Here is a 22,156-nt window from a genome sequence, read left to right as displayed (position 1 = left end):
GCCCCAGAGAAAGGCGCGGGTGAAGGTGTTCTCAAGTGAGTTGCTGTGAAAGTCATGAGCTCCAGCTGCCGTTAGCAGACCCCGCTCTCCAGGGTCAGGAAGCCCCCTGGGGTCTTCCCCTCAGGCTGAGAGAGGCTACTTCCCCACAGTGATGGCCAGACTTGGGCTCTGGAAACACAGGCCCCCAGACCCGCCGGGTGGAGGCCGCTGATGGGGGAAGAGGCAGAGCCGGGGAGAGGGAGGCTGGAGGACCACCGTCCCTGTGGCTGAGCTCCCACGAGAGCCTGCGGATTGAATGAAGCCCCCACTTCGACCCTTGGAACTTCAACCAGAAAAATAACAAAACTAAATAATAGCTTTTTTGTCCCAATTGGAAAAAAATTTAAAAAAGAAGAATAACAGCTGGGGTTTTTCTCAGTGTGGAGCTGCGGCCTCGGGAGTCACCTGTGGATCATGGAGGCCCAGGCATGACCCCCGGAACCTCCTGGGCACCTCTGTCCCGAGCAGAGGAGGCCTCGGCCAGGTTGTCTCTGAGCTTCCTTAGACCCTGGCCAGGTGGGCCACGCGGGGACCTCTCCGTGAGATGCTTTCATGGGGGTGAGACCCCTGGCACTGGCCTGGGGACCCTGCTTCTTGTCAGGATGAGGGGTCTGTATCCAACCAAAAATGGGGTGTCCCCAGGCAAAAGCGCTGGGCACTCACCTCCAGTTCCAGGGCATGCGGAATTGTCAGCAGGCTGTTGGCGCCCTTCCACCTGAGCCAAGGCTGATTGGAGGCCTCAGCCAGGCTCCCCCACCCCCTTTATGGAAGCAGCTTCCTCCGCCCCACCACACACAGACCTCCTTACTCCTCATGACCCCGGAGTGGGGGCTCTGGAGGAGGGGCTCTTACACTGAACCTTCGTTTCCCTTCATTGTGTTTTTAAGAAGCCACAACAATGACCTTGGATTTTGCATTGCCTTGTGTGTTTTCTAAATGGCTTGTAAATGGCAGTGAAATCAGATTTTCCCAAACTGGTTAAAACCGACGCGAAGCCACATCTTAGTGGTGCGGTGTGATAGCTGAGGGACGGGCTGTGGATTCAGGCTGCCTGAGTCTACATCCTGGCTTCATTACTGGTGGGCTGTGTGACTTTGACCAAGTTCCTAACCTCTCTGTGCGTCAGTGTCTTCATCTGTAGATTTAGTGATAATGATGGTACCTACTGCTAAGGCTGTTAGTATTAAAAAGAGCTAGTTGATTTAAAGCACTTAGTATAGTGGGTGGTACTTAATAAGTGGCATTAATACGATGCCAGCTGTTGTTATCAGTAAGCTTTGCTGTTAGCCCGGAGCACCCAGTGCCTCCAGTCAGTGATTATTAATGGTCCTGGGAAGAATTCCTGAGTGAAAGCACCTGCATACATTCACACATTATCTGGTTTCAACTTTTATTCTACAGATGGTGAAACTGGAGTCCAGGAAGAGCCCAGAGCTCGGGGTCATAGTGGACCTCACCCTCCATCAAGTTGACCCTCACTGTTTAAAGGGAGGCCCCTTTAAATCATGCCAGCAGCTCAGCACTCAGTGAACAGATTCACAGCTGCCAGGGTGGCCCGGCTCACTGCAGATCGTTCACATTATCAGAAAAAAAATCTTTTACATGGAGCCCAACTCTGCCCCTAATTCTGACCTCTGGGCTGAGCCAATTAGTCCGTTTGCGCTTGATCTGACAGTACTGCAAATATTTGACAACTAGGAACTCTTCAAGCGTCCACAATGGTGTTCCAAGTTATGAGTCAAGAATAAGCGATTTTGCTAAAAGTTAAGTGACGTCTTCAAGGCCGCATAGCCAGGCGTGTCTAACTCCAGAAACAGAGGCTCTGCTTCTGACCCCCGGTCCACACGTACTCCCCAAGGCCTGGGGATCAACTTGCATTGCTCTCTTTCCTCCAAAACATACCCCGATTCAGGGGTTGCGCTCACCTTCCTCAGCTACCCCAGGCCAAGCCCCTACCTCCTCTTGCCTGCCCGGCAGCCCCAGACTGGCCTCCTTGCATCCATGCTTATTTTCTTCAACACTGTCTTCACCCAGTATCTAAAGTGATGTTTTAGAAAGAGTTCACAAGTGAAAAGATACTCAACCTCAGTGATCATTAGGGAGGTACAAATTGAAACCACAGCGAGACACCACGTCATACCCACTAAGGCGGCTATGATACAAAACATAGTAATAAGCGTTGGCAAAGATGTGAAGCAACTGGAACTCTCACACATTGCTGGTGGAAATATAAAGTGGTAAAGTTGCTTTGGAAAACAGTTGGGCAGGTCCTCAAAGTTTAGCAATAGAGTTACTATATGACCCAGCAATTCCACTCCAAGGTCTCGATGCCAGAGAAATGAAAATACATGTCTACATAAAAACCTGTACACAAATGTTTACAGTGGCACTACTCAAACAGCTAAAAAGTGACAATAAGCCAAATGTCTATCAACTGATGAACAGATAAATAAAATGTGGTATTTTATAAATAAAATGCACATACATGGGACTATTATTCAGCCATAAAAAGGAATGAAGTCCTGATGCATGGATGAAGCTTGATACCATGATGCTTAGTGAAGGAAGCCAGGCACAAAAGACCACCTATTGCATGATTCCATTTATACAAAATGTCCAGGATGAGCAAATCTCTAGAGACAGAAAGTAGATGAGTGGTTGCCTGGGGTTGGAGGGGACACCGGAGGTGGGGGAGGGGCGTGATGGCTAATGGATAGGGGCTTTCCTTGGGGGAGGATGAAAATGTTCTAAAATTAGATCATGGGGATGCTTGGCGTAGCCTTGTAAATATAAGAAAAACCATTCAACTGTATGCTTCAAATGGGGGAACTCTTTGGTACCTAAATTACATCTCAATGTATGAAAATGGGTGAATCCAGATCAGATGGGGGCCTGAACGAGGACTGCTGAAACAATGCCAGCTCTGTGGTTTAGGCAGTGGGCCGTGGGGCTGTTTGCTGTCCTCATGGGGGCTGTGAGTCAAAAGTACATGGCATGTCTGTGCCCTATTCCAGAACTATTTCAAAATTAAAAATTAGTTTTAAAAAGACATCAGAGGAGGTCACTTCCACACTTTATTGGGGTTTTTTTTGGGGGGGGAGAGGGAGGTAATTAGGTTTTAATTTATCTATTTTTAGTGGAAATACTGGGGATTGAACTCAGGACTTTGTCCGCACTTTAAAAACAAAAGGAAAACCCTCCAGTGGCTCGGAAATACTTAGTCAGCAACCCTCCCTCCTGCTCAGGGCCCTCCCTGGCCCTGCCACTGGCCGTGCCCTCTGTGGTCGCCCTGCCTGGCCTTCTGTTCACCCCTCATGGAGGTCTTAGCCCCTGCCTCCTTCTCACCGTCAGAGAAGCCTCCTCCAGGAAGCCTTTCCTGTTTGGTCTCACATTCCTCCCCCTTGTGACGCCCCTGTGTCTCCTCGGATCTGAGCCCCGCAGAACAGGCCCACCCGGTGGCCCACTTGCCTCCCAGGCCACCCCTGGGTGTCGCCAGCGGCACAGAAGGTGTGTAAACAGCCCCACGAGGAGAGAGCGACGCTCTCTCCTTCCAAGGGAGCCGGTTCCATCGACGCTGTGGCAGCAACAACTTTGTCAGAGCCCAGGTCAGTGCTGGCTCCTCTCCCGCGGAGAAAGCAGGGCCCAAGGTCAGGGACGAAGGCCGCCGGGCCTCGTCGGTGCCCAGACCCTCCCGGTCCTGCTACCCAGACTCAGGCCTCAGCCTGGTCAGCCTGCTCGTCCGGCTGCGCGGCTGCCTGCTGGAACATTCTAGAGCACAGCTGTGTCCCTGGAAAGTCACACTCCTACTCAAAAGCCCGAAAGTCGTGCCGTTACCGAAGGCAGAGGTGCTTACAGATCCTTGGCAGGTCTGATCAGCTCCAGGACCTTCTTCCCAGAAGAAAAAATAATTACACACACACGCACAAAACACTGTTTTCCTTGACAGCCGGGGCCCCTACTCCCGCCCTACAGGGGGCGAGTCCGTGTGCCAGCCGCACCGCGAGGCCAGGCCAACGGAATCGTCGGAGCTTGGAGCAGAGGAAGGTTTACTGCAGCGCCGAGCAAGGAGGACGGGCTGGCTCATGCCCAAGAAAACCCAAAACTCCCCAAAGGGTTTCAGCAAAGCGTATTTAAAGGCAGGTGAGGGAGGGGGTCACAGGGTGTGTGATCAGCTTGTGCACAGCCCTCTGATGTGGAGGGAACAGGGCGTCAACACTGTCACCCCCCAGATGCCAGAAGCTCTGGCAGCCACGTGCTCTCAGTCATCAGATAGTTCGTTTCTTCCCTTTGGTGGTGGCTTTAAGCATCTGAGCACTCAGGAAATACACATGAGATACTATGAGCTGGGTGCTTCAGAGAGGGGCTGCAGCAGAGGACATGGGGGAGGGTCTGACCCTGGAAGGCCCCATAGGGTGCTGCTCAGTTACAGTTCCTGCCTTTTCTTTGATACTCCTCAGTCTAGAGGAAAACAGGTGTTGGACAAGAGAAGGAATAACGTTTTGGACAAGTTAACCATCCATTCGGCAGAGGAGCCCAGTTTTACAGGGACTTGGGTTCAGTCTCCAATCCTACTTCATCCTTCCCCTAATCTTTCAGGGAAAGGGGCGATGACCACTCTAGCTACTTCCTGCTGAAATGGGGTATAGTCCTGCCTCGATTCAGGGAATAGAAACAGAGTTGAAAATATTCCTGCATTTCAAGTCCCAGATCCGAGTCTTGCATGATTAAGACCCCAGTCCTTTAGTCCCCACTTTTGAGGCCAGGAGACCTGATTAGGAGTAGCTGGAGGAGCGACGACCAGAACTGTAACAGACAGAATAGATCTCCTTCCCCATTCCCAGAGGAATTCATGAAAATGAGTCTGAAAACCAGTCTGGACCTGGCACTTTAGGGGAGACCTGTAGCCAGGTAGCCAGCTGTCTACTCTCATTTGAGAAGGTTTTAAATTCTGATGTGGTTTTTAACACATACATAACCCGAGCTATTGGCCACTACACGTCTCCTTTTCTCTGCTATCATCTGATCTGAAATAATTTTATTTTCTAAAAATTTAATAGCGACAAGAGGAGACCTTGAAGTCATAAGGTTGCCGCTGCCAGCAGACCCTGCTTTGAGAATGGCTGGTGTCTCCGAAGTATGAACACAGCTCAGAAAATTCGAGTTATCAATGATACAAGAACGTGTCTGAAATCACGCCCCAGCGGCCACCTAGTTTGACCTTGGATGTCTGAACCACAGCTACTGCATTCTGACTTTCAAATGCATTTCCCTCCTCAAGGCCAACGCAGATGTACGATGCATGTCCAACAGGCCATAAAACAGGCCACTGTGGTCAGTGAAGTTTAAGTTAAATTATAATAAAGCAGAACGACCTCCTCATACCTCAGTATGTGCAGATTTCCCCATCATTTCCCCTCTGACTGCAAATCTTTCAACAGAAAGCACTGATGATCAAAATATCCATCCCTCGATGCTGGGGTGACGCTCCTGCCCCAGGGTCAGGTCATGTCCCTTGGTGCCAGGCCTCCTTTGTATTTGTTTTGTTATCTACGTGGGGGGAAAACTAACCAGATGCCGCGAACAGGCTCAGAGGCAGGTTCATGGGGAAACATTCACAGGCCACACACTTTATCCCTTAACCCAGGTGTGGCAGGAGCATTGCACATGTGCTTTTAGCAACAGACACAGAGCAAGCAGCATTGTCCGTCATGAGTACTTATCCTCTGTGACAACCCCATGAGAGAATTCTCTTTCTATCCTAAACACTGGGGGCAACAATGTGGTTGGAAGTAAAATAATATTACCGATTCAGAGACAAACATCTGATAAACAACTCAATTAGGAAGTGTAGATTAAAAGCCAGTAATATTTCAGGCAAAACCAAAAAAGTATAACCATATTCACCAGTTTACTCAGTCCAGTGTAATTAACCCTTTTTACTGTTTTATGAAATCAGGGTTTGCATTAGACCTTTTAAACATCGTACCCAGTTCAGCAGTATGATTTAAGAGATAAGAAACCTGTGCTTGCCAAAAAGTCATTTTTATGAATCTTATTGAAGATGAAGCAGTTTTGCAAAGCGTCAGCGGAACTGTCTATGAATGACAAGAGACTTAAAAAGGCAAGGTTAAAGATCTGGTTACAATGTCTTTGACAAGGAAGATTAATCAGGTTGTGTGGCATAAGATAACTAGACTAGAACTAGAATTATGACTAGAGCAATTAGAATTGTGAGTGATAGTGAAAGAAATAAAAAAAAACGGCCGCGCTCAGGCTAACTAATTCCTAGCCTTACACTTGCCGTTTGCTTTTAAAACAGTCAGCAAACCTGCCTGGCTGGACCCTGCCCCCAGCCCCAGGCCCACTGTTACAATTAGAATTAGAGGTGGAGTTGTTAATTGTCCTGTTTGTTTCGCCTCACCCTGGCATTTGATATTTACAGTCACGTTTGGATTCTGAGTCACTCCCCTATGGAGGGAGCCACCGGACGACAACCTCAGGAGAGTGACCAGGCCCTCCGAAGTCCCTCCTGGCACCTAATGGGTCTGATCAGATAAAGGTCGCAGGCTGATGACCCTCCAGACCACCGGACGGTCCCATGGTGCCGGACAGACTCGCCAAGATTCAGGAGGAAGCTTCAGCAGAGAGAGACTCCTGTTGACCGCTATCCGCTTTTACTCCCCAATTTGTTCACTATATAATCACTAAGCCCCAACCCTAAGACGCGCTCACGGTTCTGAAGGCACTAGCCCGCTGGGAGTCCCCTTTGCCCGGCAAGGTAATAAAGCTGCCCTTTTTCTTCTAAGGTCCAAGACCTCGTCTCTGGGTTGTTTGGCTCATCAAGGATGGGGACTGATCTTTCGGCAACAACAGCATTACACCAGGACATATCTACCTTTCAGAAATGTTAAATAATTCCCAGAAAGTCTACATTAATAACAGTTACCCGTACCATGTAGTCTGAGGGAGCTTCTCACTCATTTGACAATGCCGTGTAATTTAACACACCAACCAGTCCTGGTGAGTTAAATATTTCTCTCTGAGATGCCTCAGGGGGCCTCTGAAGCCTCCCAAAGTTAGCTGAGTCAAAAGAACTTTAATTAGAATTTGATAGACATTTGTCAACAACGTCAAAAAATCTCACACAATCTGTTGTCAGAAACATCTGTTATCACAGAGTCAACTTGTTCTCTTAACAGAGAGGAAGCAGATCCAGTCCTGCACCAGGATTTTAATAACAAAACCCAGTTACCTACTTAAGTGTAATCTAACCTCAGCCCAATCACGCACAAAACTCCCTTTTTAGGGCTCCCTTTCTGCAAACTTCCAGCAACTTTCTGTGTCCATAGTAAGCTTGTCCCTTATTTTTTTTCATGTAGAAATGACCAGCTTTAGGATGAAAACATTTTTCTTTTTTTTTTTAACACAAAACGTATAACCTACTTTCCTCCTGCATACCGAAATGTCCTCTTATTTTTAGTAGCTTTAATGGCATACGTAAGGTAGAATCCTCAGCTCTTAAAAATTTTAATTTCTAGTGAGAACAAAGAAGTAACAAATACGAACAGCCTTTTACATGAGCGTTCTGCAGACTGGCAAACACAAATACCAAAAATAACTTCTAAACATACGTGCCATTTATAAAAATCTCAGTGTGGCACCAAACGTATTTTAGTAAGTCCTAAACACCTTCAGTTCCTCTGCAAAGGGAGGCCAATGTTCAGTGATTAACATCCCAGGATCTCGTTTTGTTTGGGAATGACCCAGCTATTCAAAAAATTCCATCATTTAACTTCACAAAACTCCAAAATTTCAAGTTACCAAGTGTCTGAAGTCATTATTTTTAAGTAGACATTCCTAAAACAGAATTATTTCCAATGAGTTCACCCAAAAACTCATGTCATTTGCATTTAATTTACTTATAAGAATTTTGTTATACCAAGTGAATTGAATTTTTTTCCTTTCTGACAAACTGTGTAACAGAAACATGAACATTTGACCTTCAGCAAATCTGGGCGCAATAAAAGGCATGTCTGTGTTGATTATACCAACAAGCTTCTGCCAGATTTAATTTCAGATATTCATTTAATATTGACTACTTCCTAGATCACAGGAGCCTGAAATTTGTTGTCTATCTTCTTTTATACTTAGAAGTGTTTAATTTGTAAGTGCCTACTTTTAAGTCAATTAAATAGAGCTCTTTTATATGCTAATGTTGACCTAAAGACAGAAGCAGAGAACTGTTTTTCTGTTGGAGTCTAAAAAATTTTTTTCTTCAGAGCCCAGGTAGATCGTTTACATCTCAAAGGCACAGAAAGAGAAACGCAAATTCTCCCTCTGACAGTTTACACAAAACCCAATCATCTTGGCTATTTTCAGGGATTTTTTTTTCAGTTCCCAAATATCCACTCCAGTTTAAAGAAATAACAGTCCTAGACAATAATATATATATGTCATTTCCTCACATTCAGATGCCTCACTTTTAGCAAAAGTAGGAAGAGAGAACAGGATTTGGACTCAGGTACCAACACACACACACACACACACACACACACACACGATAAAAGCCCAATTGTGAAGGGTCCACTCTGAGATAATAGCAGAGCTGTCAGGGCCACTGTCCCCTAGATCTCAGGGAGGACTCAGATCACACAGCGTTACAGTAAAAATATCATTTTCTTTCATTTATGGCAGCATAACTGAAGATCTCCCAGTTTTGCAAAATATACTCCAGGAGGACTATATATAAGATGGAACAGAGCTCTCTGATCGTCCACACTTAATTATTCACAGCCGATGGTATCAAATATCTAGCAAACAACAATTCAAAACAGCCTCTCTGGGTCACAGTTCCCGGGCCCCAAAAGGGAGACTCCTAACCAATGCCCTGTCAGTCCACAAGGGGCGAACCCCAACCAGTGCCCCATCAGAGCTGCATGAAGGAGCAAGGCTGGAAAGGGAACACCCCGACCCACGCTCCGCCCTGGGTGAGGCCAGTGCAGTAGGGAAGGACACCCTGGTGTCGTCACACGTGAGCCCATTACTCAAAGATGTCTCAACCGGCCAATGCAAGTTCTGACACACACATACAAACAACAAACATGGTCCCTCAAACAAAAGATCAGGCAAGGTGTGGCCCCCGAATCCCACTCCCAGACAGAGGCCTCCAAACAGATGGGCCCAGAGACGGACCCAGAGTGGCTGGTGATGAGCCCAGAGGGACTCCCTTCCCAATGGAAATGAGCCCAGATGGATGGAGAGAATAATTCCCAGCCTGCATGCGCTGGAGCCACTCACCCTCAGGCGACTCCGAGTGTGGACGCAGTGGACGCAGCTCCGGACTTTTCTTGGCTCCAAACAGCCTCACGCACTGGGGCGGCTGGTGCTTGTGGGGGACAGTCCCTCCTGGTTCCCTGGAGCCAAGTGAGCTCCGGCAGCTGCTGGGGCCCAGGGAAGGGGCTGCCCCTGGCCAGGGGCTGCCTGCCACGGCACAGACTCCTGTGCTGGCTTGCAAAATTGTTACCGGAGGCAAGTTCATGTGCCCGACGCACCATGAGGCCAAACTGAAACATCCAAGCGCCTAGGCTGGGGTGGTCAGACCCAAGAAAACCCCAAACTCACTGAGGGGTTCAACAAGGCGTATTTAAAGGCAGGTGAGGGAGGGGGTCGCAAGCTAGGCGATCAGCTCGTGCACAGTCCTCTGATTGGCTGGTGAGGGGATAACAGGGTCAACACCATTAACCCCTATAGCCCAGAAGTCCTGGGGCCGCGTGCTCCTGATCATCAAGTAGTTAATCTCTTCCACTTGGTGGTGGTTTTAAGCATCTGAAAAACTCAGGAAATACACATGAGATACTATTATCTGGGTATTTAGGAGAGGAGCAGAGGATGGGGGAGGGTCTGACCCTGGAGGCCCCACAGGGTCTGCTCTGTTACACAAGCAGACCTCTTCCTGCCCCTGCCGTCACCCCCAGGTCCCTTTTCCAAGTGCTCCCCCAGCAGCCCTCCCTCCATGAACCCATCTTTCCTCGTGCAGCTAAAACCCTAGGGGGCCTTCCACGGCCAGACCCTCCCCTCTTCTCCTCTGCTGTAGCCCCTCTCCGAAGTACCCAGATAATAGTATCTCATACATATTTCCTGAGTTTTTCAGATGCCAAAAACCACCACCAAATGCAAGAAATGAACTACTTGATCATGAGCCCATGGCCCCCAGACCTTTTGGCGCTTAGGGCTTGCTCACCATCAACCAATCAGAAAATTGTGCACAGCTGATCACATACCCTGGGCCGCCCCTCCCTCAGCTGGTCTTTAGAAATACTCAGCTGAATCCCTTCTGGGAGTTCAGGGTTTTCTTGCGCATAAGAAAACTCTCCTTGCTCAGCCCTGCAATCAACCTTTCTCTGCTCCAAACTCTGACGTTGCTGTGTTGTGTCGGGCACATGAACTTGCATTCAGTAATGTTTCCACGGCACCGTGCGCAGGACTCTCACCTGCGTGTGTGAGGGCTAATTGTTTCTGCATCAGGAGGTCCTCTCCAGGCAGCCTGCTGCTTTTGGGGAGGAGGGGGCAGGGAGGAGGGCAGGATCTGGGTCTCACTGACCTTTGTAAGCTGGCATTCAGGAGCTAGTTAACATCCTTTATTTATGCAAAGTTCTTCCTTGAATGACTGGCTGAATGAAGTAAATGAATGTCAGCAATTAACTAATTCACATTCAACAGTTAATGGAAGACACTATCTGTTACTACCCTTGTGGCGGGGCGTTGGTGTGAGTGAGGTGGGAGGGCCCCCTCTGTGCAGGGACAGTTTAGGGCTGCTCAGATCACTAGGGGGCCCCACCCTGCCCACCTCCGGGCCTCCTTCCAGCAGGAGGTCGGCTGTGACTGCCCCTCAGGTGCCATCTGTGGCAGCAAGGAAGAGCTTTTGATTCTAACGCCATCCTGCTGAGTGAGCCGGTCCTCAGATAATGGAGAGACCCTGAGAGGTCCCTGTGTCTGTTCTTGGCAAGATAAACCTGGTCAGTCCTGGTCGCTGTTCGTTTTACCCTTGTCCCCAGAGAGACCCCAAAGTCACACAGTCCTCCCTGCAAAACCCCTCGTGTCTGACCCCTCACCTGTGCCTGCGGGAGATGCCTGCTGGTCGAGCTGATTGAGCCAAGTGGGCAGTGAAGGGAGGAGCCTAACTTCTTCCCTCCCAGCTCTGCTGCCACGTGGCCAGCGCATGCTTCTGCTTTTAAATTTTCTTTTGTTGTGGTTTTTAAGACCACAACAGGCACTCTACGCTGCTAAGAGACGTGTAAGCGTGCGGTGCAGTATTGTCGACTACAGTAAGAGTTAACATGCAACGTTATACAGTGGTCTGCAGGACTCACTCATCCAGCTCACCTGAGACTTTGTCTGGCGATGAGTCACTCCCCCCACCTCCCCCGGCCCCCAGCAACCACCCTTCCTCTCCAGAATTCTAAGAATTTGACTACTTTAGGTACCTTGTATAAGTGGGGTCCTGTAATATTTGTGTTTCCCTGTCTGGTTTATTTCACCTTGAACATCCTCAAGGTTCATCATGTTGTCATTATTGCCGAATATCCTTCTTTTTAAAGACTGAAAAACATTCCATCTTATGTTGATGAAGTAAAAATTATTTTGAAGGCAGGACAATGGAGGTTCAAGGACAAGGAAGAAGCCCCCGAGAGAGACAAAGGGTGCCCCCGTCACAGGATGTCTGCCCGCGTCCTCATCACTCACATTATGAAGACATAAACCAGAAAACACCAAGAACATTCCTCTCCCAACATGTAATTTTTTTAGCCCAACAAACAACACTGAGTTATGACCTAACCCCCTCCCCTCAAATTCCTCAAGTGTGCCAGACCGCCTGCCTCCTTGTAAAGATAAACAGTACCTTCCCCAGGTGTAACCGACTTAAGTCCTTAGGCAGTGATCAGCTGACGCCTGGAAACCTTCAACACGACCTCCTTCCTTAAAGCACTGTAGATGGTCAGGCCCTTCCTTATAAAAGACTCTATGAACCCGCCTCAGGGCACACAGACACCTCTCAGGCCACCCGCTGTTGCCTGGAGCAACCATATCTAATGAACTTTTCTTTCACTTTTCTTTGTTTCTGGTAAATTCTTTTACTGTCCTCGGTACCCGCCTACCTTGTCCCACAGCAGACAAGAACATATTTTTTTTAAGGTTCAAAAATGTTTATTCTATACCTTAACCCAGTTAATCGTTTTTAAAATCTATTTTTATATATAGTGACTAACATTTGTAAATTTCAAACTCCCAAATTTATCCCCTCCTACCCCCTTTCCCCGGTAACAATAAGATTGTTTACTGTGTCTGCGAGTCTGTTTCTGTTTTGTAGGTGAGTTCATATTGTCTCTTTTTTTAGATTCCACATATGAGTGATATCATATGGTATTTTTCTTTCTCTTTCTAGCTTATTTCACTTAGAATTATGATCTCCAGGTCCTTTTATGTTGCTGCAAATGGCATTATTTTATTCTTTTTACTGGCTGAGTCATATTCCATTGTATAAATATACCACATCTTCTTTATCCAGTCATCTGTTGGTGGACATTTAGGCTGTTTCCTTGTCTTGGCTGTTGTAAATAGTGCTGCTGTGAACATTGGGGTGCATGTGTCTTTTCGCATTAGAGTTCCCTCTGGATGTGTGCCCAGAAGTGGGATTGCTGGATCATATGGTAAGTCTAGTTTTAGTTTTTTGAGGACTCTCCATACTGTTTTCCATCATGGCTGCACCAAAGACAAGAACAATTTTAAACATAAAATTCTCTCTCTGCCCGTTTGGGTCACAACCAAGTATGCATGGTGCAGCTGCATTGTACATTAACTAGATCCTCTTAGAAGACAGGAATGCCTGCTCACCAAAAAAAGAAAAAGAAGCAATTTCCTCCTGCTGCCAGCAAAGTAACTCTTTAGGAGATAATATTCCTTTCTCAATCCTGTAAGGGGTCATGATGACCCACGACTTGCCTCATTGGACTGTGCAAACTGTCAATATGTTACTTTGATGTATGACCTTTTGTCTCAAAAACTTACATACCTGAGCTTTGACCTCTGTCGACTGAAACAAAAAAAAAACCCGCAACCTAAAAGTCGAGAGGTAAGTTTTATTTGGTGGACTTGCCGTGGACTGAAGCCTGGGAGGCAGACTCTCAGATCGCTCTGAGGGACTGCTCTGAAGAAGTAGGGGAGGAGCCAGGATATACAGGAGGTTCTGCAACAAGGACCAGGTACTCGGAACATCAAAAGATTACTAATTAAAGAAAACCAGACATCTCAAGGAATTGAGTGCTTTTCTATGATGGGAAGATGCAAGAGTCTGGGCTGATCGAAATCATTCCTTTGATGTGCATCTGAGTTCTCTAGGGCCAGGGTCCTGTGCTTCCCCACCCCGGGTCCCCTCGGGGGCACCACGGGAGTGGCTGCAGTGGCTGAGGGCTTGATGAACGTCGTACTCCTTGCTGACTGATATGACAGGTGACATTCTTCACTCCCACCTCTAGCCTGCAGAACAGTTCTCAAAGCTTTCTGGAAGACTGTCTGCGATTATAATCCTCAGGTTGTCTCGAATAAAAAATGTCCATTTCTTACTTTGATTGGCTATCGATTAATTTCTCATCAATAATGTACAGTCCACATTTTCTTTTTCCAGTCATCTGTCAGTGGACAGTTGGGTCGTTTCCACATCTTGGCACTTGTGACTCCTGCTGCCATGAACACGGGAGTGCTAATATCTTTTCAAGATCCTGATTTCAATTCTTTTGGATAAACACCCAGAAATGGGATAGCTGGATCATGTGGTAGTTCTATTTTTAATTTCTCCAAAGAAGACATACAAATAGCCAACAGGTATACAGGAGGAAAAAAATAAAAGGTAACATCACTAATCATCCAGGAACTGCAAAGCAAAACCACAGTGAGACCTCACAGCTGTTAGAATGACTATCGTCACAAAGACAAAAGACAGCAAGTGTTGTCAAGGATGTGGAGAAACTGGAGCCCTTGGACATTTTTGGAGAGGATGCAGAATGGTCCAGCTGCAGGGGGAAACAGCCCGGAGGCTCCTGAACCTTCTACTTTGGACTTGGTGGTGGTGGTGGTGGTGGTGGGTCAGCACACCTTAGTCACAATACAGTTAAAGCCTTTTGGTTTGACTTGTGGGGAATCCCTTTTCTGGACATTCACAGCTTTGGGCCCCCTGGGTGTCCCCTAGCCATCTGCACAATATCTACCACATTTTGAGCACCCACTCTTGTGCCCTGAGATTTGCACACATTAGTGAATTTTTAAGTAGCAAGTGGCCCTGTTCCCAAAAGGAAGGGTGGGTACCCCACACACAGGGGTGGCTGGTAAAACACAGATTCCAGAGAATAGGCATTCTGAGTGGTGTTTTTCACCCCGGCAGAACTGGGGGTGGGGGTGGGGGTGGGGACCGAGGACTGGCTTCCTAAATCTATTCTGCTCCCCCAGCTCCTAAGACCTGGAGAGGGAGCGCTTCCTACAGGCCCCCTGCCCCTTTCTGTCACCCCCTCCCCACGCCCCTTGGACCTGTAACCCCTTTGCTCCCACACGCCCACCCCACTCTGAGCTGGGCTGTCCATCTCCACTGGGTTGTGCTGCTGGTGGGATGGGTGGCTTGGAAGAAAAAGGGAACCTGGAAGCCCCCCATAGCGCCCCCCAGCCCCTCTCCCACCAGGATCTCATCTTTTAGGGGGAGTCTAACTTTCCACACCTGAAAGATTCCACACCTGTGAGTTCCCTGGTAAAGGGTGCCTCCTCCTGTACTCAGCCTTCTGTTACCAGGGGAGTCGGTCCACGCCAGGCCCCAGGAAAGGCTGACTTCCCACACCGATGACTCTTCAAATCGGTATTATTACCTCCAACAATGAACGAGAGCGGAAAACCCCAAACAGACTAACAGCCTGATCAATAGACATCAGTCCGAACAGAACCCAGAGCTCCGTGCCTGAGCCATGCGTCCACACCCCTGCCGTGTGGCTCGTCTCCGTTTTGTTTTATCCACGGAAAATACTGAATCATGACCAGCCTTCCTGCCACTGCACAAGCCACGTCTGGTATTGTCCTCTGGTGGCCAGGAGGGCAGGAGGCCTGCTGATCCCGGACTGTGGCCAGGCCTCCACCCCAGGGCCCTGGGGACCCCCACAATGGGCAGCAGAGGCCTCAGGCAGACCCCTGGGATTCTGCCCCCACAGGCTGCTCTCCCTGACTTTGCTCTTTTCCCCTTGTCTTATTGTTATTATTTTTAATTGAAGTATAGTTGATTTACAATGTTGTGTCGTTTCCGGTGTACAGCACAGTGATTCAGTTATGTACACATAAGTATATATTCTTTTTCATTATAGGTTATTACAAGTTATTGAATATAGTTCCCTGTGCTGTACAGTGGGATCTTGTTGTTTATTTTCTATACGGTAGTGTGAATCTGCAAATCCAGAACTCCCAATTTATCCCTCCCCTACCCCCTTTCCCCACTGGTAACCACACGTTTGTTTTCTATGTCTGTGAGTCTGTTTCTATTTTGTAAATAAGTTCATTTGTTCCATTTTTTTTTAAGATTCCACATAAAAGTGATATTATATGGTATTTTCCTTTCTCTTTCTGGCTGACTTCACTTAGTATGACAATCTCCAGGTCCACCCACATTGCTGCAAATGGCATTATTTCATTCTTTTTTATGGCTGAGTAGTATTCCATTGTGTGTGTGTATATACAGAGAGAGAGAGAGAGACCACACCTTCTTTGTCCAGTCATCTGTCGATGGACATTTAGGTTGTTTCCATGTCTTGGCTATTCTAAGTAGTGCTGCTATGAACATTGGGGTGCAGGTATCTTTTTAAATTAGAGTTTCCTCATATATGCCCAGGAAGGAGCAGGATTCCTGGGTCACATGGTAAGTCTACTTTTAGTCTTTTGAGGAACCTCCATGCTGTTTTCCACAATGGCTGCACCAAACTGCATTCCCACCACAGTGCAGGAGGGGTCCCCTTTCTCCACACCCTCTCCTTGACTGGGGCTTTGTTGCTTCCAATCCACAAGACATCAGAGAGCTAAGTCGGAAATCTCAGAGAGAGACACGAATCCACAACGCGGTGTCCAGGCCGACTTCTCGCACGGTTCCCCTCAGGAAAGAGAGCTTCCCCTCCCTCCAGCCCTTTCTTTCACCTGTTTTTCTCTGTCTGTCTGTCTATCTATCTATGAAGTTACAGCAAGCTTTCTTGGGGAACAATGGCATATTTTCTAGCCCGTCCTGGGCTGACGAGGTGCCACGTGCACCACACAGACCAGGATCACCCGTGGGAGGTGCCGAGGCACAGGGCTGGTGCTGGCTGGGCTGCAAGGCCTTCCCTGGACCCACGCCCACCCCCCCGCCAGAGTACCAGAGCCCCTGGGTGGCTGAGAGTAGGCGGCCTGGGACAGCACTGACCTCCCCTGTCACTAGGCTTGTCACTCAGCTGGGTGAGCCCGTGGTGCCCTTAATGAGGGCGGTGATGCCTGGGTGTCCACACCCCTGATGGCATCACAGCCACCTTGGGAAGGAGGCCAGGCGGGTACTCTTATTGCTGGACGCTGAGGCCCAGGGAGGCTGGGGCTGTGTTTAGGGAGGACGGATGCAGCCCTGCAGTCTCCGAGCACACCCTCCTGCAGGGGCCCCTGGGCGGAGCAGGGCCGGGCTTGCGGTGGGCAAGACCGGGGTTCACAGCCAACACCCTCCCTCCAGCTCCCCGCAGGCCTGCCCTGTGGTCTAGATCTCCCAGCCCTGAACCGCCAGGCCCCGCAGCTCAGCCATGGTCACGGTCACAAGGGTGGGGAGGACCTTCCTGAGGTGCTCCAGGCTGACCCCTCCCGTGAGGCTGCAGGGACACACAGGGGACAGCTCTCTAGAAACTTCCAAGGGGTGTCGAGGCCCCGTGCAGAACCCCCCAACTCTGCAGAGTCAGGACTGCATTCTCCTTGCTCTTTTGGGGCTGTAGAAGCAGAAGGAGTCCCATTTTCACATCCTCCAAGGTCCCAATCAGAACTCGAGGCTCGCCTGCCTCCTCCAGGGAGGGCCTCAGAGGAGGAGAAGGTTCTGGAAGCTGAGCTCCTCCAGAGTCTGGTCCGCACAAGACCACGGCTGCTCGTCTGAGGGGCCCCCCAGCCCGGCCTCCATTCTCCCTCCCTGCCCCGCCCCCTGCCCCCCAGCCTGGAGCCTGTACACAGCTGTCTCTGCTCTGCTCCCGGCTGCAGGCAGGGGGCCTGTGTGAAAGGCCCTGACCTCCCCAGGTTTGCCTACTGGGGGCAGTGGCAGGAGGAAGACACGGGGCTGTTTATTCCCCTGGCTCCCTGGTAGGGTGGGCTCAAGGCTGCTCCCACACTCACTACCCCCATCTCACCGTCCCCCACCTCCTCTCCTGGCCCCTCAGCCCGGGGAACCCCCCTGCCCACTGTTCTGCTGGCTCATGCTCCCTGACATCCTCAGGTTTCCCAGAGTGAGCTGTCTCTGTCCTGCTGGGCTGGCCTCCTGTCCTCTCGAGCCCCCCATCTTCCCCACCCACCCCAGGCCGGTCCAGCCTGTGGCCCCCGGCTCTTCCCCAGGGACACCAGGTGCTGCTGCTCCAGACCAGGGGCCCCCAACCTTGGCCTGGGCTGGGCCCGGCATCCTGCGTGGCCCCAGCAGGGCCAGCCTGAGGGTGGAGCCGCAGTGGGTCGCTGGAGCTCCCGCTAGAATGCAAGCTTCAGGCGCGCAGGGGTCTGTGTCTCGTCACCTGTGCCTGCAAGGGCCTGGGCCTGGTAAGCAGACGGGACACACCTGGCAGATGAATGAACGTCAAATTCGGCACCAAGCTCCCCACAACCCCCACCCTGTTCCTGCCCTCATGATGTCAGCGCTTCCCAGTGCTGATGACTTGCTTGCTCTCGCTCCTGGCTCTGGATCCACAGAGAGCTAGTCCGCCTTACGCTGTGTGCACCGGGCCTAGGGCTCGGCACAGCACAGCTGTTGGACCAACGCCCCGTGTTCTGCAGCCTCAAGGCCCATACGGTGTGCTCTGCTGCCCTCTGCTGGGCGGACGTGTGAGGCTCAAGGGAGGTGGACAGACTGGGGAAGGTAGCGGGTGGACCGAAAATTTCATTTGGAAGATGATTGAATCAAGGCAAGATCGGGTTAAAAAAATGTTTTTTTTTTCATTCTCACAGTCTTGAAAACGGACAAAGCCAGCCACACCTTCTCAGCCCTGTACAGTCTACGGCAGAATAACAATCCTTCTGGGTTTTTAAATATTCCATCCTGTTATCTTCATGAATACACTTATCATGCCGGCCATGGGTCTCGATTTGGGGGTTTGCTTCCTCGCAGTATTCCTGTGAGCCCCAAGAGACCCATGTCACCAGGAGACGTAATGAAAAGTCAGTAAGTATGGCATGGAAGGCGGGGCCCCTTGGAGTAGTAAATTAAACCTCGGTCACCATTCCCAGCTAGCAAGCGTCCTTTGTTTTCTCCACATTGGCCTCACCTCTTTCTGGGGTGTCTCCGCTCTCAAAATGTCTTTGATACAAAGGATCACATCTCCCACCATTACGACTGTTGAAAGGTGAGGGTCCCCGTGGGGTGATGAGGCTTGAGAACCCGGATGCCAGATAACCAGGAGGAAGGACCCAGGCCGGCCCCTCTGCATGCAGAGAGGACAGTCAGGGAGTGACTCCAGGGCTCAGCAAAGGGCTGTGGGGAAGGGAGAGGGGGGAGGACAGGAGGGAGGGGAAGAAAGAGAAGGAAAGATGCTTGCAGGGGCAGGAGTTAGAGGCAGAGATGTAGAAAGGAAAGCTGGAAGGAAGACATAAAGTTGAAGGAGGAAAGTCTCTGATTACATAAGATGACCACCTCAGAGGTCAATGCAACAAGGAAACAAACGTAGACCCGGCACTTACTGAAAGGTGTGGCCAGCAATGATTTGACATCGTTAAAACTTTAAAAGGGAGTTTGAAAACTCCTTTTGGCTTACAGAACTTAAAACATTGCCAGGATGTGCTTTAAAAAGTTTTCATTCTTATTTCGGATTGAAGAGCAGATGCTTCTCAAAATCTTTCTATTCTCCTGTAATGAAGTGTAAAAAGACAGTGGTACCTCATTATGTAAAGATTTTCTAAGTTGATGAAAACAATTTCTGCTCACGCCAACTCCACCCGCGGGCACGCCTCCTCCCATCTCTCACTTTACTCACAAGGACCCGCCTTCTGAGAGAGGGTGCTCGCTTCAGTTGCCTGCTTCTGATTCTAGAACCTTCTGAGGAGGGGGAGGAGGACAGGGCGGTGGCGGAGGCAGCAGTGGAGGAAGCTGCAGGCTACACCATCTGGCCTCTGATGGTGGGGGCTCCTGAGCTCCCACCGGCCCCCGACATGGAGAATACGGGGTGGGGGGACATAGAGTAGGATCCCGTGGGAGCCCCCAACTCCCCCGGGACCGGCCGCAGAGGGGAGGAGGCTCAGGTGTTAGGACGCGCCTGTGACCCCTGGGGCCCCCTTACCTGCCATCCCTCTTCCCCCTCAGGAGAGTCCCTGGGGTGGTTCCCAGGTGCTGCCTAACCTCTGCTATTATTACGTTCAAGCAACAGGTCCCAGGATGCCCTCAGTGAATTTCCCGTGTCACACCGTCCCTCATCAGCCCTCCCCCCAGACGGAACCCCCAGAGAGAAGCAAGTGCAATATACCTGCGTGAATTTCAAAGGTGCTCACAGCAAACCACCTTTGCTGAAGGAATAAAAATCACATGACGAGAGAGCTGAATTAAATCATATTTTTGGGGGGGGGGCAAACTTCATATTTTAGAAATCAGAATTTAGCTTGTGGTACATGAAATCTATAAAACTGTCCTGCAAGCACAATCAAAATCAAAATCTTGACAAAAGGGGATGCTTTATCCGAACAAAAAGGATGGGGATTTGGTTGTGGGATGTCCCCTGAGGGCTGCATACGTGTGCAGTTCCTGGTAAGAATAAAAGTTTTATCCTAAAGGAGAGAGGGCAGAGCTCAGTGCTAGAGCGTGTGCTCAGCATGCACAAGGTCCTGGGTTCAATCCCCAGTCCCTCCATTAAAATAGATAAATAAACCTAATTACCACCCCCAACAAGAAACAAACAAAAACCCACATCACATTAAAAAATAATAACTACACAAAAATAAAAGCTTATACAAATTTTCTCCTGAAGATTCTTAACTGGAAACTGTAGAAAAAACGAGATAATGTTCATGGTGGCAAAAAATGTTGCAAACGAAATAGCGATCTTTCCAGATTCTTTGGCACAGATTTCCCTGTCACTACTGGTTGGGACCCCTGAACTCAGAGCTAAGCGGGAAGCTCCACGGAGGCAGAGGAAGAGGGCTGAGCAGCTGGGAGGCCGAGGCCACGCTCTGGAAACAGGCATGTCTCCATCCCAGTCAACATCGGCCAGGGGCCTGGAGCCCGGAGCCAGGGCTTTGCTTCCAGGCTGTTTTCCGCTCCTCCTTAGTTAAGATCAGAGCTGCCAGCAAGGACGTCCTGCCCAACCCCCACTCCTGCCCACTGAGAATGCCCTCTGGGACCCTCCCACGGGGTGAGCTGCCTCTGATGGCAGGCGTTTAGAAGACAGGTAGCATGTCCCTGCTTTTGGAGGTGTCCCGTGTCAATGTCGGGCAGCTCTAAGTGCTGGAGACTGCTTCCCCACAGGGCAGAAGGCTGCCTCCCGGTGATGTACACCACATCCAAAGGGGGCCTGGGAAGCCCAGAGCTCACCGCCACACTCATCAGCCCACTTTCCCCAATTGCCCCTCCCTGCATGTGGTTCCGATGTGGACCCACTGTCCTTGACCGCTAACTGGTCGGTGTCTCCTGCTGTAGGGAGGCGGCCAGGACACAGAGCTCGACTGGCACAGGACGCGGCAGAGCGTTTGTCCCGCTTTGGACACTGCACATCTATTGATAAGCAGTGATAAGGGGATAACATTTTAAGAGTCACATCATACTATGGCATTATGTTGAAATGGATGAAAATGACCCCCAAAAATGCCTCAATCAAAAATCCCACAATCCCGCACCTCCGGATCTTAAATTTGCACCTGAAAACATCCACAGTTGTTCTCAGTGCATCTCTTCAACCTACTGAAACAACAGAAGCCCCATCCCCTCCTTCCCTCTGTGTCGAGGACGCTCCCGAGTGTGAAGCTAGGTGTAGTTTTTCAAAGACAGTCAAGTCTAAGGAGAGAGCCAATTAAAAAGCTAAAAACCTCGTCTGGCCCAGTCATCATTTTTTGTCCACCACTACTTTTGCCTAAGTCGTGGCCCTTTCTTCGTGGAGGAAGATGGGGACAGGTGAACCCACATCAGCTGTCAGGCTGGGGCAAGAGGTGGGTACCGCGCTTCCAGGGAGAAAACAGAACCAAGCGCCGGCCGCTCGGGGGATGAGAAGAAAAAAGTTTCGTAACAGCATACGCGCATTTATGAGATGAGAAACTTTCTTTCTGCCCAGTTATGACCTCTTGAATGGCTAGGACCCCTTTTTGCCTTCCTGCTCCCACGCGGTGCCACGCTTTGTAAAGACACTTACACAAACTGGTAAGTCCTGGTCAGTCCAGCCTTCTGAGGCAGCTGAGATTCCGCCTGCTCGGGGATAATGTAGCAGGTGCCTGGCGTCTGCAGAGGCGAAGCACCCCACGTGTCTGAGCGGGGTGCGCCTCGGACCCGGCAGCAGCGCTGCCTGCCAGCTCTGCCGCACGGGGGGCTCGCCCCTCGGGGAAACTTTCCTTCGGTGACCTCAGCTATGTTGAGCCCCCACATACCTGTACCCCAGGGCTCTGGAGGCACAGACCATGCTGTCCATGAGCCTGGGCCCTGTGTGTCCGCCCGTGGTCACCTGCGGGACAGTGCTGTGAGCCACAGGGTGGACGGCACGCCCCTTCCCCTCCCATCAGCCTGTCACCAGCTGTTCCTACCAGCCCTCCAGGGCCTGTTGCAGAGGGGGTGCCTTTCCCCTTAAATGCAAGCTGGGGTGGGAGGAATGAGGTCTGCGATCCTGAACTTCACTCACTGATGACGGTGTGTCTGCCTCACCCCTCTGCT

The sequence above is a fragment of the Camelus bactrianus genome, chromosome 11 (assembly GCF_048773025.1).
Source record: "Camelus bactrianus isolate YW-2024 breed Bactrian camel chromosome 11, ASM4877302v1, whole genome shotgun sequence".
NCBI classification, from domain to species: Eukaryota; Metazoa; Chordata; class Mammalia; order Artiodactyla; family Camelidae; genus Camelus; species Camelus bactrianus.
Note: the sequence above shows the minus strand (reverse complement) of the source record.